This window comes from Vitis riparia, chromosome 19 (assembly GCF_004353265.1).
Source record: "Vitis riparia cultivar Riparia Gloire de Montpellier isolate 1030 chromosome 19, EGFV_Vit.rip_1.0, whole genome shotgun sequence".
In the NCBI taxonomy this organism is placed as follows: domain Eukaryota; kingdom Viridiplantae; phylum Streptophyta; class Magnoliopsida; order Vitales; family Vitaceae; genus Vitis; species Vitis riparia.
Genome location: NC_048449.1, coordinates 12,416,126 through 12,435,817, shown reverse-complemented (window position 1 = coordinate 12,435,817; position 19,692 = coordinate 12,416,126). Strand labels below are relative to the sequence as shown.

At 29.1% G+C, this 19,692-nt stretch overlaps 1 pseudogene; it reads left to right on the top strand.

Moving 5' to 3' along the window:
* LOC117909655 overlaps window positions 1-19,692 on the top strand; it is an 87,324-nt pseudogene that overhangs the window by 42,958 nt on the left and 24,674 nt on the right.

Below are 19,692 nucleotides of genomic sequence, written 5' to 3'. Positions count from 1 at the left end.
GCATATAAAATTGAGAAAATGAATTATTTCACCTATTTAAGGAGTTGTTTTGTTTGTCATTACCATCAAAATGATTCTAATAAATTAAATATCTAATTTGTATTAAAAAAATTCAAATTTGTTATTATTCTTAATAAATAAATTTTTCATGGCTTTATTTTCGAAATTTTTTAAAAAATGGTCACCTAGCTCGAAGTGATGATAAGCTCTCCCTTAAGGGTCACCAAGTCTCAAAGTCTTGTCAAATTCACAAGTTATAGTTTGATAATTTGATCATTCCATAATTCCAATTACATCATTTTGTCTTTTCCTCCTACTCCCATATAACTTTACTTTTCTACTTTTCTTTTCTACCTTTTGTGCTTTATTTACTATATGTTAAGACTAACTATACTATTTATTAAAAAAAATTATAATTATATATTTATTATTATCATCATTATTAGCATATTATTAATATTATTATTTATGATATTAGTTTCATATTATTAATATTTCATATGTATCATTATTCATATTTTTATTATCATAATGTCATTGATTATAAACCAATCTTAGAATATGATCTTTCTTTCATCTAATTCTTAAAACTTATAGGCTTTATTATAAAAATCGTGCATAATAATGATTCATTAAATGTATAATGCTAGTGCACCGATATTATGTATTAATATAAAAGCCAACGTATACATACCACAAAAATATAATGATCTTACACCATGAATACTTTAAATGTCTTATACATTACTACAAAACCTAACTTTATTTTAAAATTTTCCTTGTAAACAAGCATTGATGAATGGTTGTCATATATTTTATATATTTTTTTAACATTTCATCTACTATAAATTAACCTTATAAGACATTTTTTTTATAAGGTGTATGAGTTTCATTATAAGAATTATTGCTAATAAGAATGCATCTAGTATATGATGCTAATTCGTTGGGATGCCTTAATAATATAGAAATCAATATAGTAGGATAAGACAATGCTTCTAACACTATTAAGTTTGTTCCAAAATGTATGTGTCATAGTTATGCATTGAAATTACAATATAAGTACACTGAAAGTATGATAACACATGTTTTAATTTTGTTTTTCACAATTATCATTACTAATTTTTTATTGTAATATTTTCTTAATAATCATATTGTAAAAAAGAATTGAAAATTTATGAAAGTTTATATAAGAAAACTTTGTCTTCAATACATGAATGAAACAATATTTGTAAAATTATTTTATTATTATTCTTATTGTATTATAAGTTATATATAATATTTATAAAAAATTTGAAATAATAATTATAATAACTAGAAGAGAAATAAAATAAAATAAAATAAAATAAGGAAAAGAAAAAAATAAGTGTTGTAAAACGAGGATAAATGCAACGTAAATAATAGAGAACAACTATATATTATTTCAATAATAATATATAATGGGAATGAAAGAATTAGAAAAGAGAATTAACAGAGTTAAAAGAATGAAAGATAGAGAATGAGAGCGAGATAATTTCTTTCTTTCCTTAGGATGGATACATCTTACAAGGGATGGGAAGCCATTTTATAGGCTTTCCAAATGGCTTCCATTAATGAATATTAATGGAATTCAAAAATAATATTAATTAATATTTAATATAATAAATATGGTGGTATTCATTACTTTATTTATAACACTTTTCCTTGGATGTCAACCACATTAGAAGAATATCTCTCATTAAAACCTTGCTAGTAAAAAACCCTATAGGAAAACCTAGTGAAGGAAAAAGAGTACAATATTATGATAATTCTTTAAGTTGCTCTTGATATGTTAGGACTTTCTCATTAAAAACCTTGCTAGTAAAACCCAAAGGGACAAAATTTGGATAAAGGGAAAAAAAGTACAGTACACTAACACCCTTTTGAATAATTTGATAATGTGACATCATTGTTTGTTTGACAAATCTCTATGAAATAGTAGTACCATTGCAATTAAACATATACCCTGTTTATGACCTACCTTTATGTGGATATGAAAGGTATCCTGCATCTGCATATCCAAGCAATTGTTGCTTGCTTTCCTTAAGTAAAATAGACCCACATCAGTAGTTCCGCAAAGATAGTACAATATATGTTTGATACCATTTCAATGTCTTTGAGTTGAAGTGGAACTTTATCTTATTGATAAATTGACAGAAAAAGCAATGTTTAGACATGTACAATTGGCAAGATATATAAGTTCACCAAACACTAATATATGGTACTTTAGGACCAAGTAGTTCTTCACATTTTTTGCAAGGCCGAAATGTGTTTTTTTTTTCATATCAAGTGATCAGATAACTATTGGAAAGGTTAAAAGATGCCCTTTATCTATATAAAAACACTTCAAAATTTTCTTAATGTATGTTGATTGATGGAATTAAACTACATTTGGAAAATGCTCGATTTGCAAACCAATAAAAAAAATTTGTTTTTCCAAGATTCTTCATCTCAAATTCCTTTTTTAAGTAATTTTTTGTTCTTATGAGCTCTTCAGGAGTTCCAACGAGATTTAAGTCATCAACATACACTACAATAATTGCAAATCCGGTTTGTGATTTCTTAATGAAGATGCATGGACATATAGGGTTATTCACATACCCTTATTTTAGTAAGTATTTGCTAAGGCGATTGTACCACATGCGTCCCACTTACTTTAATCCATACAAGGATCGTTATAACTTGATTGAGTACATGTTACAAGTCTTTGCATTATTTGTTTGAGGTAGTTTAAATCCTTCAAGGATTTTCATGTATATATCATTATCTATGGATCTATATAAATATGTTGTAATAAAATTCATGAGGATCATATCCAATCCTTATGAGACTACCAAACTAATTAAGAAACAAAATGTGATTATGTCCATGTCAGGAGAGTATGTTTCCTCGTACAAATACCCCTTTTTACCCAACAAACTTTGAATCTTCAAGTGTTTAGAGTAAAAAGTCTAAAAACTTCTCGTTTTGTTAATAAGTTTAACTTTTCTTGCATAACTTCTTTCCATTTTGGCCAATCATTTCTATGTTGGCATTCTTCCATATTTCCTGGTTTGGGATCTTCATAATTTCTTATGATATCATAGGCCACTTGAAAAGCAAAAATGTTGTTAACAACAATATTATTTGGATCCCATTTTTTTCCCATGTGTACATAACTTACTAAGATTTCACAATTTTCAGGTACATGTGCCTCTTCAAGGGTTTCTTATTAAATATGTGTCTCTTCAAGGGCTTCTTGTTTAATATGTGCCTCTTCATGGGCTTTTTGCATTATTTGTGCCTCTTTTGGGGCTATAGATTTATCAATTTTAGACTGATCAGTCATTTAACGACCTCTTCTAAAGTGCCAAGTTTTTCTTGTGTTCTCCTCTTCCAAGGAGTTACATCATTTGAGCCGACAAGTCTACCACACTTTAGGCATATCTTAGGTTCATTTTTAAACTGTCCTGCAGGGACATCAATCCGTGTTGGAATATTTGTAGTTGAGATATGTGATTTTTTCACTTTCTTTGTATCAATGAATGCATCTGGTAATTGGTTTGAAAGATTTTGAAAATAAATGATCCTTTGAACTTCTAGTTCATATTCATTTGTATAAGGATCAAGATGGGATCCTTATATACATCTGTCTTTATATTGTTTTATTATATATTTGCATATAATTGTCTCTTGTATTCATATAATTTAAATTTAAAAAAAAAAAATATCATCACTCTATTCATCCCCTCCTCCTCCTTCTAGGGTGATTACCTTAGGTTGGATTAGCCTAATTTTTCTAACAATATCTTATGATAGATGGAGAATTAAAACCTAAATAAATCCCAAGTCTTCATTGGGGACCCATTTTAGTGCATTGTGTAGGTGCAATTGGTACATATACTGCACAACCAAAGATTCATAAGTGAGAGATATTTGGTTGTTTTCCAAGTATGAGTTGTGGAGGGAAGTATTCATGGTAAGTTGTAGATCGAATACAATCTAAAGTTGCAGCATGCATAATAACATGTCCCCAGGTAGAAGTAGATAATTTGGTTTTCATTAGTAATGGTCGAGCTATTAATTAGAGACATTTGATGAAGGATTCTGCTAAACAATTTTGGGTATGAGTGAGCAATAGGATGCTCAATATTTATTCCTACCAATAGACAGTAGTCAATGAATGTTTGAGAAGTAAATTCGCTAACATTATCAAGATGTATTATCTTAATTGGATAACCTTGGAATTGTGCTCATAATTTGATCATTTGTGAAAGGAGTCAACAAAGGCAACATTACGTGTAAAAACGAAACAAACAAGTGACCACCTAGTAGAAGCATCTAATAAGATCATAAAATAACGAATTGGTCCACATGGTGGATGGGTAGGCTCACATATGTTCCCATGTATTCTTTTTAAAAAGACTAGTGACTTAGATATGACTTTAGTTAAAAATGGTTTGACTATCAATTTACCTTGTGAGCAAGTAGCACATGAGTATTCATTATGCAAAAGACTTTTTTGGTTCTTTAATGGATGCCCATGTTAGTGTTCAATTATTTGACGCATCATTGAAAACCCTAGGTGACCTAGTCTCACATGCCAAAGGACAAAAACTTTTAGGTCGTTGAACTTCTGGTTCACGACAAAATATGATTCAATAGGCTTTATAGTTGTATGATACAACCTAGAGGAGAAAGTCGAGAGTTTTTCTATTATAAGCTTTTGGCCAGATATAATGGAAGTAATGTAAAGATAATTACATTATCTTCATTCATAGTTTCAATATGATGTACATTTTTGTGGATATCTTTAAAACTAATCAAATTTCTTCTGGATTTGCTAGAATATAAAGCATCATTTATATGAAATCTAGTTCTATTTGGTAGCATTATGTTTCCTCTTCCAGAGGCTTCAACTAAGCTTATAGTACCAAATATGGTACTTACATTAGCTTTTATCAATGTCAAGTCAATGAAATATCTTTTATCTCGAAGAATTGTGTGTGTGGTTTCACAATTTGCGAAACATACATCATCCTCATTCATCTTGAGACCAAATAACACATGGATTTTAGATACAACTAATATTAAAAAAACAAGGCATAATATAAATAACAATATAAAAGAAAATGTAATAATCAGATATAAATATAAGACATAATAATATATTATTTGATATATAAAGTAACACCAATCAATGTTAGCATTCTCATCATTTATTAAATGGTCTATTTTTTCACTAGGACTTCCAAAGAAATCAATGTCATAGTAGGTTAGGTCCAATCCATCACCATTGGTAAAGTTCATCTCTATCTCTTTTCCTTTTGCTTTTATTGATGCTTGGTAAAGGTTGACCAAATGTTTGAGTGTACGATAGGTACACGACCAATGGCCCTTCATACCACATTTATAACAATTATTCTCATGGTTCTTTGGAGGTTTATCTTGTAAACACTTTCCATTTTCTTGTTTTGCCTCAGTATTATTCCACTTTTGGTGGTGCAATGAAGCTTTCATTTTATGAGAATTTGAGGAATTATTACCATAATAACCATTATATCGGGGATTCCTTCCATGACCACAACCATTTCCTTGTCCTCGCCCATGTCCATGAGTTTGGGATGATATTGCATTCACTTCAGGGAATGGTTTAGATCCAATTGGATGAGACTAGTGATTTCTCATCAAAAGCTCATTATTTTGTTCAACAACAAGAAGACATGATATCACTACTACAAAAATAATTTATGGTGTCACTTTTAAAATAATGACACCATATGACTTAAAATTCACAAAGTTGACACATCATATAAAAATTTTCAATTAGGATCGATGATATTAATTTTAGGTTTATAGTGTCAATGTTCGGAAAGTGACACCATATAAAATAATTTTTTTTAAATATTATAACTTAATGGGCCCACTTTGAGAATAATGATAGTATATAAAAAGGTCATTGTTTCCATATACCCACAATCCAAAAAAAATCTCATCCATAACCCTAACCAAAATTTTCTTCTACCTCTTCTCCCACTCATAGTTAACACACAACTGCTCTTTGTTTCATGGACTCTCAGGTAACCCAAAATCTCTTAGATTTATCATTTTAATTCTTTTTTATTAATATCAAAATCTTTATTAGTAAAATTGATTTATATTCATTGATTTGGTATATCTGTAATATGGATTATGTAAATAATGTTTTTTTATTGAGTTGTAGGAAAGTAAAAATTAGGTTTAACATTCCACCATATCTTATGTTTCATTGTTAAACCCATAAACCCCAAAATGAATGAAAATAAGAAAAATGAATGATTTTTTAATATCTTTTATACTCAAAATGAGAGATAAACATTTTACAACTTGAAATTTTCTTTTGATCTTGCAGGAAATTTCCTTTGATGGGACTTTCTATTTGTTTTCAAGGAATATTATAGAATATTGTGATGAGGATATTGATTTGTGATATTTGAAAAATAATTTTTTAGAAAATTATTCTCAATATTGTCATCTCTCACAAAAGGAAAAATGAAATAGTTTCCATATCATATAGGAGTCGGTTTGGAATGTTGGAATTAACAATGAGAAATTAATTTTTTTTTATTTATCAATGTAAATGAATTGTTTTTTTAAAACTTTAAATAGGAATGAAAATTTTTATAATTATAAAAATGATCAAATCTTATATTTTGTCTTTTTTTTTTCCTATTCTTTTACATGGTATTATGGTTAATATCTCATCTTGTTCTATTCATATTTTTTATATTCTTAAAATGTGTTTTTTTTTTTTTTTTTTTTTTTACTTTCTTTTCTTATTGTTTTTATATTCATTGACCAAAATTTAGAGTAATTTGAGATTGATGATGAAATTTTCCTTTCAAGGTTAGAAAATTTCTATAAAATCCTTTTATTACATAATTTTTTCATTTCCTTCCATAAAACTCTTCCTTTTTTTTTTTTTTTAAGAAGATGTTTGATAATTTTCTTTTGATTTTCTATGAAATTTCCTTTAATTGAACTATTTTTTTATTTTCTAAGAATATTATAGTATGTTGTGATGAGGAAATTGGTTGGTGATATTTGGAAAATAATTTTTGAGAAAATTATTCTCAATATTGTCATCTCCTGCAAAAGGATTCTAAAAATATGTTTTATTTTTGCCTTATTTTCTTATTGTTTTTATATGCATTGACCAAACTTTGGAGTAATTTGAGATTGGTGATGAAATTTTCCTTTCAAGGTTACGAAATTTCTATAAAATCCTTTAATTATAAAAATTTTTTCAATTCCTTCCATAAAACTCTTCATTTTCTTCATATATATTTTTTTTTTTCAGAAAAAGATATTTGACAATTTATTGATCTAAAGAATATTAAAAGTCAAAAATTTAAAATATTGAATATTTTTTCCTTTGGTGTTTTTATTTTATTATTATTTTTATTTGAAAATTTTTTTCTTATCCAATTTTTTTATTAATTATTTTACTTAGAAAAAAAAAATATCAATTGGAGTTATGCATTGAAAAATCAATCATTTTTATGAAAGGTTCTTTAATTCTTTCTCATACTAATTTTTCTCTTAGCATTTCTTACTAATGAATTAGGTTTTTTTTTTTTTTTATCTTATATACACAATTTTCATTCTTGTTATAATATCATGTCCTATATATCATATTAGTAGTTGAAAACATTTTTATATTTTGTTACTAAAATTTTATTTTATATAATTGAGATGAAATTTAATGGACAATGTTATTTCACAAAACGAACATTAAAAAAATATTGAAAGTAAGAAAATCCTTCCAAGAAATAAAAAATATATAAAAAGAATTAGATGTAAAAAATGGTTTTTAAAAGCATAATGAATTATAAAAAATAAAATTTAAAAAGTGTAGATTTTAAGTGGAAGATTAGTATTTTCTAAAATTTTAGATTTATATTTTTATTTTGTAGTTTTGATTTATTTTATATTTATTGAATTGTTTTTATTTGAGTTCAAATGTGACTACTTTGTTATGAGATTCATTAAAGAAATAATTGTTGATTCTACAGTTATTGCATTAAAGGTTTTACTCATTTAATGAATTGTACATGGTTTCATACTTCCAATTATTGTGATATTAATGTTATTCTTATTTGATTTCAGTTTGATGACAAAAAACACAATCTCAAGTAGAATTTGATGAAATTAAAGGAGAATGTATTACTTTTGTGTTATAACTAATCATGAATCATGTTGATGTATCGTGATCATGCATCGTGAGTCCCTTAGTTGTTATATAAATTTTTCATTGGTATTATATAGCATTAATTATTCTTTATGAACTATTTTTATATCAAAATAGGAAAAAGAAAAAAAGAAAACATTAGTACTTAGATTTGTTTATTTTTTATAACATCACATTTTTATTTTCAATAAGAACTCTAAAACTCATAAACTATAAAATGCAGATATTCACTCTTGGGAGGACAATATGAAGAATAAAAAGAAAAGAGAAAGAGGCGACAAGATTTGGGTTATTAGATGTGACTCTTATGTCATACATTATATGACATAAATGTTACTTTATTTGGAATTGGGAATTTTTGGGTTTTTGGATGCAACTCATGTCATTTTATAGCTAGCTATTGTTATGCATATGAAATGTAGGTATACATGAATGTTGGGATGCTTAACATTTCTAAATCATCTTTTAATGTGTATTCACTTTTCTTTTTTAGTTTTGGTGGGTTTGATGTAATATTGTTTTGTGAACATTTGATATACAAATATTGGTGGATGATGTAATGTATTACAAGTTAATCCGTAAGAATTATGAAAATATAAGCTAAATGTAATATAATTATTATATTTATGGACAAAATTTACACACTTTGATCTTATTTATTAATAACCATTACAAAATTCTATAGGCTAATCAACAAAAAACAATCATATCTTCTATAATCATTTACAATGATGTGACACCATAACTCAAAGGTGATGCATTTAACATGACATCATAACTTAAAGATGATGTATTTAATATGACACCTTATATATCTCACACAACTCTATATCAAATTATGCATCACTAAAAATATATGGTGTTGCTTCTGAATGCGTCACCATTTATCTGCTTTGGTGTCGCTTCCAAATACGTCACCAATTGGTACCCTCTATGGTGTTAGTGGATAAGGTGACACTATGTTGTAGCGACGCCCTATGTTAAGGGTGACTCATTATAAATGTCACCATATATCTTTTTCCTTGTAGTGTATTAATTCAGAGTATTTTGTAAATCAACGCTCTTGGTATTACTGTTGTAAGACCACATTTGAGGCATGAAATGTAGCAACATTTTTTCTAACATGTCTTCTTTTGTGATTTTTTCTCCATGTACCTTTAATTGAGAGTTGAATTTGAAAAGTGCAGAGTTATATTCACTAATAGTTTTAAAATCCTACAACCTTAAGTGCATCCAATCATATCAAGCTTTTGGGATAATCACAATTTTCTGGCGGTTATATCTTTCCTTCAAATTACTCCATAGAGTAAAAGCATCATTTACTATAAGATACTCATTTTTAAAACCTTTAGAGAGATGATGGCGAAGGAAAATCAACGCTTTTGCGTGATCCTACAAGGATGCTTGATTTCCTTCTTTAATCATAGCTCCAAGATTCATTGCATCAAGATGTATTTCAACATTAAGGATCCAAGATATATAGTTCTTTCCCAAAATATCAAGTGCCACAAATTCAAGTTTTGTGAGATTTGACATTGTTAAATAACTTCAGATATATGACAAAACAATATTACTAGAATTAGTTATAAATCAATAGCATTGGTATAACTTTTGATTATAATCAAAATCAAATAATTTGCTTATAGGTTTTAATAATATATAACACAAATTAAATGAATTTAACAATAGCAATATAAATATGTAAAATTTTATTCTATATAAATAACTTCAAGTTTAAAATATGAGAATTACCTTTAGAGCAATTCATGCTTATAACGTGTTGTAAAAGGAGGATAAATGCAACGCAAGTAAAAGTAGAGAACAAATATATATTATTTTGATAATAATATATAATGGATAGGAAGGAATCATAAAAGATAATTAAGAGAGTTGAAAGAATGAACAATATGGAGAATAAAAATAAAAAAATAAAAAAAATAAAAAATAAAAAAGAATAAGAGAGAAAGAAAATTTATTTCTTTGCTTGGGATGCATTTTATAGGGGATAGGAAACATTTTTATAGGCTTTTAATGAACATTTAATATAATAAATGTGGTGGCATTCATTACTTCATTTATAACAATAAAAATATATTTAACTTAAAAGTGAAAAGAAAATGACAACATACGTAGACATTTTATACTCTTTAACTTTTAATATTTATCCAAAGGATGAACCTTAAAGTGGCTTATCACCCATGGTTCACCCTTCTTGATGATTTTTCCTCTCATTTTGAATCCTTATTTATAGTTATATATACATCTTACATGCATTCTCCTTTGTTTTTATTCTTTCACCATTATTTAGACTTGCATACTGCATTCATACCTCACTTGGTTTAAGAGGGTTTAGTGTTAGAAGTGATCATAGCCATGACATATCTACTCATATCCTTGTCATGCTTGTTCTGTGAACTACTAATCAAGATAAAATAAATAAATAAAAATAGAACACAAACGTGGAGAGCCAAAGAAAGGGAATATAACTTGTTGGAAGACACGTGGCTGCCATGGGAATTGATGGTTGGCTGCATGAGTGTGCATGGAGAGATTCCATATGCTAAAAATTAAATTAGGTTTTTTTATTCATAATTTAAATTTTATTATATGAATGGACATGACAAAAATTCCGATTTAGAAAAGAAAGATAAATTTTATAATGAATAAAACTATTTCATAATAATTTTTTTATCTTTAAATATGAAATAAAAAAATTATAAAAATTCTAAAAGAATTAGTTAAAAGAATGTCATAGATGAATTAAAATAATTTTTTTTTAATAATAAATGGTTTTAATTTAAAAGAAGTTACGTTTTATTATAAAAAATTCATCAATAGAAATCTTCATTTTATTAACAAAAAAATGATAGTAATGGAAGAAAAAAATATAAAAATTATAAATCGTGTTTGATCTTAGTGATTAATTAAGTCCTTATTGCTAAATGAATAAAGTGGTTTAAATAAATGATTTTAAATTTTAAGAGGTTTATAATTATGTTATTGAAAACACTTAAAAAATGGGATCCATAATTTTTTCCATTTTTTAATCATTATTATTATTATTATTTAATCAAATACCTCCTAAGATATTGGCCTATATGTGCAGATGAAGGCTTGTATTTTAGAGTTTTAATTTATCTTTAGTATTTTTTTTTCTCTCTTTTGACATACTCTTTAATTTCCATTATCCTTGTTTAGTATGTAAATATTTTCGATTTCCTTAATTATCAGGTATAGATGATTATATTATATTAATGAGAGAATTATGTAAACATGCACTATTTATAAAATATAAATAAAAGAAAGCCTACATAATTCATTTTCATGGGAAGTACATTTTTGGGAAAATAATTCTTATTTAATGTATTATAGTAGTATTTACCTCACATTACCTGAAAATGTCCTTACATGTATTTTGATATTAAAGTAATATTGTTTTGATTATAATGTACCACTGTTTTGAGCTTAAAGTACCTTTATTGGTTGAATGATGTACCATCCTCATGTGAATTGAGTTACTATGGATGATGACCCATGTACACATGTAACGACATTTTTGGGTAATGTGAGGTAGACACTTTTCCAATGTATCAAATGAGAATTATTTTTTCCAAAATACACTTCCCATGAAAATAATTTTATTTTTATTTTCTCTTTTCATATTTTATAAATAATAGATGCCCACTATGTTAATAGGATCAAAGTTCATGGGAGTATAAGGGTCATAGATGCAAGTTATCTCTTGAAATGATTAGATAATTCTAACTATATCTGTATGTCTTCAAATGGAAGACACTACTGAATCAACTCTCCACGAACAATGAAGCTATAAATAATTTATATCAATCTCAAAGAGAATTTGATCCTCAGTCACAGTGAAGACGCACACTGCTGTCTTCTCTTTCATATTTTGCACTAACATAACAGATGAATAATAATTTTCATCTATTGTTGTCTTTCTTTGAGTTTTTTTTTTTTTAAAAAAAATAGATATGTATGGAGGGAAACATCTTTCTACCCAACAGTTTCTTTGTAATACTCTGAACTTTTAGAAAACTAAAATAATAATCAAATTTAGATAAGATTTTTAATTCTTATAAAATTAAAATCAGAAGAAATTATACTTCAATCACAATCATCTACAAAACTATATCATAGCTAGATATGGAATTGGAGACATTTATAAACACACAAAAGAAAACAAAAAAAGTAGGCTCCAATTTTATGAGAGGTATGGAAGTGGAGGCATTTATATATATAAGCTTCAATTTTATGACACATACCTACAACTATTAGGGGTGATATATCGACTTGGTTTGTAATTAGCTAAAATCTATGTTGTTTGTGTTAATAGTTGAGAGTGATTTCTGCCCATGTGGATCAAGAAAAGATGAGGAAGGCATTTGATGAAATGCCAAATAGAGATGTTATTAGTTGGAATATAATATTTGATGGGTATGTTAAGGTAGGAGAGATAAATACAACATTTGAGTTGTTTGAGAAGATGTCAGACAAGAATGTTTTGTCTTAGTCCTTGATGGTCTTGGGTTATAGCAATGCTAGAGATATGACTATGGAAAGAATGTTGTTTGAGAAATTATGTTTTGTAACCCTACTAAATTGAAGGTTTGAGAGGCCTAGAAATGATGGAATATCATTAAAATTCATAGAATCTGTAGGTTTTAGAATCTAAAAGTGCTGGAAGCAACAACCAAAAGTTGTATTTGAGACAACAAAAATGTCTACTCTTATTGAATGATCAATGCAACATTTATACACAAGTTTGCAACAGAAAACAATAGAAAAGCAGCAAAAATAGTTGGAACTAACAACTATTTCTTATAAAATAGCAATAGCAGCATAATAGCTCCATGAAACTCTATCAGCTTTTATGCTTGTAACCCAATTTCAACATCTCTTCACACCTCAGCAACCTTCTTAACAGATTCTTAAACTTCCTCAGCTACAAACTCCAAGTATTTTTCTGAGAAATTCAAACCTAGCTCTTGGTAGAGCTTTTGTTAGAATATCAACATTTTGTACTTCTGTTTTACAATGTACCAAAGTTACTTCTCCATCATGTTGTATTTCTCTTAAGAAATAAAACTTGATTTTGAAGTGCTTTGTCTTGCCATGGAATACTGGATTACTTGCAATTGAAATTGTAGTTTGATGACACAAAGACTTGTGTGCTCCTAGTTTGCTCCATGTTTAAGTCTGTTAGCAGTTTTCCTATCTAAAGTGCATGATTTGCAGCAACAACAACAATGTACTCTACTTCAACTGTGGATTGTGCCACGATATCCTTTTTTTTAGAGCACCAAGAGAAAAAACGTGAACCAAAACTAAAGCAATAACCTGATGTGCTTCTCATATCATCAACGCAGCCAGCCTAATCACTATCAGAAAATCCATAAAAATGAATATTTTGCACCTACTTGAACTTGATGCCAAAGTCAATAGTGCTTTTTATATATCTCACAATACGTTTTTCTGCCTACAAGTGAATTTCACTTGCACAATGCATGTATCTTGAGAGTAAACTTACAACATGTACTATATTTGGCCTTATTGTATTCAAATACATCAAGCATCCAATCATGCTTCTGTATAACTCTTCATTTACTTTTTCAGCACCATCTTCTTTGCAAAACTTTTCTTTTTAATTCATAGGTGTGGTTGTGGGCTTGCATTCCTCCATCTTGAACTTTTTTAGAATTTCTGTTGCATACTTCTGCTGACAGATGAATATCTCATGCTGATTCTGATGCACTTCCATTCCTAGGAAATAAGACATGTCTCCAAGATCTGTCATCTCAAAGACCTTCTCCATTTCAGCTTTGAATTTATCCATTAAACATTGATTGCTTCCTATTACAAGCAAATCATCAACATATAATGAAATAATAAGTATGCCAGCATTAATTTTTCTAATATAAAGTGTGGATTCACTCTGACTTTTTTTAAACCCCAAACCAAGAAGATGTGCATTAATCCTGTTGTACCAAGCTTTAGGGGCTTGCTTCAAGCCATACAAGGCTTTCTTTAGTTGATAAACCTTGTTTTCTTTACCTTTTACTGCAAATTCTTCAGGTTGCTCCACAAAGATTTCCTCCTCAAGGTAGCCATTTAGAAAAGTTGATTTTACATCTAGCTAATAAATTTTCCAACCTTTTTTAGCAGCCAAGCTAGCAACATCCTTATTGTATCCAACCTAGCTACAAGTGCAAAGGTTTCTAAAAAATCCACAACGAACAATTGAGCATAGCCTTTGACAACCAGCCTGGCTTTATGTTTGTTTATAGAACCATCATAATTGAGTTTGGTTCTACAAACCCACTTGGCACCAATGGCCTTTTTATGTGTTGGTCTGTCAACGAGCCCCTAAGTGTTGTTTTTCTCTATCATGCTGAGCTCCTCCCGCATTACAACCCTTCTTTTTTTATTCTCAACAACTTCATTAAACTCTACAGGCTCAAACACAACCACATTACACCTTTGATAAATATCAAAAAGTGATTTGGTGCTTCTTACAGAAATGTCATCAATATTTTCATCAAAGAACTCAAAATTCTGATTTTTTTTAGCATCCCAACTCCATTTATCATCCTCCATGAATTTGACATCTATGCTAACATTGACTTTGTCAGCATGAGGCATATAGACTCTATAAGTCTTTGATTGGTTGTTGTATCCTACGAAGATCCCAACTTCTGCCTTTTTGTCCAACTTGTCCTGTTTCACCTAAGGCATATAACCAAAACAAAGGCAACCAAATGTTTTTAAGTTTAATAACAGAGGTTTATATCCAAACCAAGCCTTGAAAGGAGTCTTTTTTTACAAAGCTTTGGTTGGGAGTCTATTTAGTAGAAACACTACAGTGTTTGCAGCTTAAGCCCATAACTTTTTTGGAAGCCCTTTCTCATGCAAAAGGCATCTTGTCATCTCTATTATAGTCATATTCTTCATCTCTTCCACTCCATTCTATTGTAGTGTGTAAGGTGCAGTTAGTTGGTGCTCTATGCCTACTTCTTCATAGAAATTATTGAATCTTTTAGAAGTATATTCAGTGCCATTATCTGTCCTTATAACCTACATGACGACACCACTTTGGTTTTCTACTATGGCCTTGTACTTCCAAAATACATCAGCAACCTCAGATTTAAAATTTAGGAAAAAATCCAACAATATCTGGTATAATCATCTATAAAGGCAATGTAGTACTTACTGTTCTTTAGAGATGGTGTTCTCTGAGGTCCTCCAACATCAGTGTGTACAAATTGAAGCTTGTGTGATGATCTCCATGCAGATTTTTGTGGGAAATAAAGTCTAGATTATTTTCCGTATTGACAAGCTATTCAAGTAGAAAGATTTTGCTTCAGGTCAAGTAGACCTACTGCAAGTTGACTCTTCTTCATGTAGAGAACTCCATTATGATGAAAGTGCCCCAATCTCTTATGCCATAAAGTTGTGACATTATTTTCTTGAGAAACAGCAGCCTGCTCTTTCTCAAGCAAATTCAAGGCAAAGCTTTTCCTTTCATCTTGATCTTGAACACATTTTTTCCATTTGCATCCTTGATCATACCGAACTTGTCCTCAAATAGCACCTTGAAACCTTTCTAAAGTAGCTGCCTAACACTCAAGAGATTTTGATCAATATTAGGAACAACAAAACATTAGGGATAAGTTTCAAACCTGAGAGACTTTCAATGGCAACAATCCCTTTGCCCCTTGCTGAGATGTATTCCCCATTTCCAATTCTTACTTTGGAAATGATTGTTTTGTCGAGTTCCCTGAAAAGTCCTTGATCATAAGTCATGTGGTTTGTGCAACCACTATCTATAAGCCAACTTTTAAATGTGTTTTTGCTAGCAAAACAGGTGGTAACAAACAACTATTCTTCATGATATTGATTAGCAGCTACAACCTTGATCTCTCCTTCTTGTTTTGTTTTGCATATCTCCTCCATATGGCCTAATTGACCATAATTGTTGCTCTTGACATCTGGCCTCCACCAGCACTTTTGTGGAGGATGATTTGTTTTTTTTTGCAATGAGGACAAGGTGGATGGGCTCCTTTCTCATTCTTTTTGTTATTGCTTACTGTTGTTCTTCTTGTTTTTCTTTCTGTCTTTTTTGGAATCATTGTTTTGTGATTTGGCTTGGAATGCTCCTCAACATATCCTTTTTGTCTCATCATTCCCTTTGTTCCAAGGCCTGCAAAGCATTAACAATTTTTGCCAAAGATATACTTGACAAACCTTTAGAGTTTTCCAACGAAGAGATTGTGGCTTCATATTTTTCAAGCAGAGTTCCTAAGATTTTCTGAACAATTCTTTCATTAGAAAATTCCTTACCATATAATCTTACCTTGTTTGCTATGCTAAGCAACTGTTTGACGTAATCTTTGATATTTTGAGACTTTCATTCTGCTCATTCCAAATTCTCAGATTAAATTCATTACCTGCATATTCTACACCATTTCATTCCCCTGATACTCATTTTTTAGATACTCCCAGATTGCAGCAGCAAACTCCATTTGCATGATTCTGGTGAGAATGGAAAGTGAAACTGCAGAGAAGAGGCAAGCCTTGGCTTTGGCTTTCCTTGTTTTTCTTTCCCTATGAATCTTCATTTGATTGATACTTAAGATTGTCTCCAAGTGGTGGTACTTCATAATCTTCTTCTACTGCCTCCCAAAGATCCAAAGCTTCAAGGTGGACTGTCATTCTAATAGCCCACGCCTGATAATTATCACCATTGAAAACTGGTACTAACAGAAAGCTTGTATCTCCATCCATTTGTTGTAGAATGATAGTTACAAGCTATTAAAGGTTGTGTGTTTATGTTGTCTTTGGAGTTCAGTACATGTGAAGGTATTTTGGCTTCACTCAATCCTCACAGGTCCCTCAAGATAGAAGGCTCTGATACCAATCTATAGGTTTTAGAATCTAGAAGTGTTGGAAGCAACAACCAAAAGTTGTATTTGAGACAACAAAAATGTCTACTCTTATTGAATGATCAATGCAACATTTATACACAAGTTTGCAATAGAAAACAAAAGAAAAACAATAAAAATAGCTTGAACGAAGAGTTATTTCCTATAAAATAGCAACAACAACATAACAACTCCATGAAACTCTATTAGCTTTATTCACTAAGTTGTTTTATGGTTGCAGCCTCAATTTCAGCATCTCTTCACACCTTAGCAACCTTCTTAATAGATTCTTAAGCTTCCTCAATTCACAACAACTTTCACACATCTTCCATCACGTTTGTAGCTACTAAGGCATTTTGCTCAACACTTACCAAACAAACAAGATTTTAATCATAAGGTCATTAGTAAAGGATTTGATAATTTGGCAATGAAAATGATAAGTTTTATTGTTTCTTTTAGAAAATTTATACAAGAATGCATTGTGAATTATACAAAGAAGGAAATAACAAGTATCCTAAAATTAAGGAAAATAAATATTGTTTCCTAAATTAAGAGAATAAAATATTATTAATATTTGATTGTTCGTTATTTATTTAAAATAAATATTATATCCTAAATTAGGAGAATCAAATATTTTAATATTTCATTACTCTTGATTTATGGAAATATTAATTAAAGCGGATTTTTATCATCCTACGTGTTGCCATCCTATGTGCTTTTTATCTTATTTTATTCTTTCCCTTAATATGCAAACTCAAATTGGAGTGGGAAAGAATATGCACACCCAACTTATCTCAAAACATGATGAAGATATCCTTTGACAAGGACTTGATAAAATCATAAAAGTATATTTTTTTTAAAGAATTGTAACACATAGAAAGTGTAAAGCTTCTTCCCCTCAAATTAAAATTTGTGCATTTTCAACCATTATGACCATAACTATGTTGTCCAAATAGAAACTTGTGCATACTCTATAAAATTTTCTTTCCATCCCTTTGGTGGTGAGTGATTGCTTATGTCCCTAAAGAGTTGCTATGAATTGGTTAGAAAAGCATAGTAGGTTAAAAAAAAATCATTCCATTATCCTAAACCATGAGTGAATCAACAAACTTTGTCTTGGTCTGAAATTAGCTTTTGATTGTCGTGAGATTATCATATATATTTTTAAATCTCTTAAATATTCTTGAAGAGATCATTTTTTTTTCAACTATAATAGGAAGCAATTACTCCTTAAGAGAAGTTTATACCTTATATATCTTGTTAGCCCCAAGGATCATAATGAAAATGTCTTTTGTCATGGTTCTGAGAACTCATGAAGTGACAAATATGTTATTATTAATTGATTACTAGTATTGTAGGATAAAACTTTTGCTTTCCTCATCATCTTTAATTCTTTAGCAGGTCTTTCTCCACCTAAGAGATGTCAAAGAACACACCATGAACTAAGAGGATGCTTTGATTTTGCCATAGTAGAAAATTTATGGTGTTTACCTTGATTGAAATCAAACTAGAAATAACACCAATGAAAGGGTAAAACACCGATGAAAGGTTCGAACACCGAAGCCACAAGCTGAGAGGATGATTTGATTTCCCCATAGTAGAAAATTTGTTGTGTTTAGCTTGATTGAAATCAAATTAGAAAAAATGTTAATGGAAAACTAGAGCACTAAGGATTTTATTTTATTTTATTTTTGAATGAATGAATGAAGAGGAAGACATTGTTTGTGTGGATAGGTCAAGTCTTTTAGGGTATTCAACCACCTTTGGAGAAAACCCAAGTTTGAGCTTCCTCCTCTAACTCCAATACCAAGAAGAATTTGATAATTTGAAAATAGAAGCGATGAAATTTTATTATTTCTTTTCATAAATTTATACAAGAATGCATTGTGAATTATAGAAGAAATAAATAAATAATATCCTAAAATTAAGGAAAATAAATTTCATTTCTTAAATTAAAGAATCAATTATTATTAATATTTGATTGCTCTTGATTTATTTAGAATAAATATTATATCCTAAATTAGGAGAATAAAATATTTTAATATTTGATTACTCTTGATTTATGAAAATATTAATTGAAGTGGATTCTTATCATCCTACGTCCTACCATCCTACGTCTTGTTATTTTGTGCCTTGTCCCATCATCCTATGCCCTACCTTTCTCCTCTTTTATTTTTTTCCCTTAATAAGTAGGTGTGGATTAGTCTAAATAATGTAGCAATCTCAAGTATATATATTCTCCTCAAAAATAGGGTCTTGGAGTTGTTTGCACCTAGGAATGACAAAGTTTGATACGATTCCCGGCATGACACAAACCTAACACGCTTTTCATGGGTTTAGGTCAAGTATAAATGAGTTTAGGTAAAATTTGTGTCGACTTAAATAACTCATTTAATAAATAAGTACTTTTTTGGTCAACCTGTATAACATGAATTTGACCCGAATTAACCTATTTAATAATCCCGCTATTAACTTAATTATATATTTAAGACATTTGACCCATATTTGACTCATCTTAAATTTGTTTCT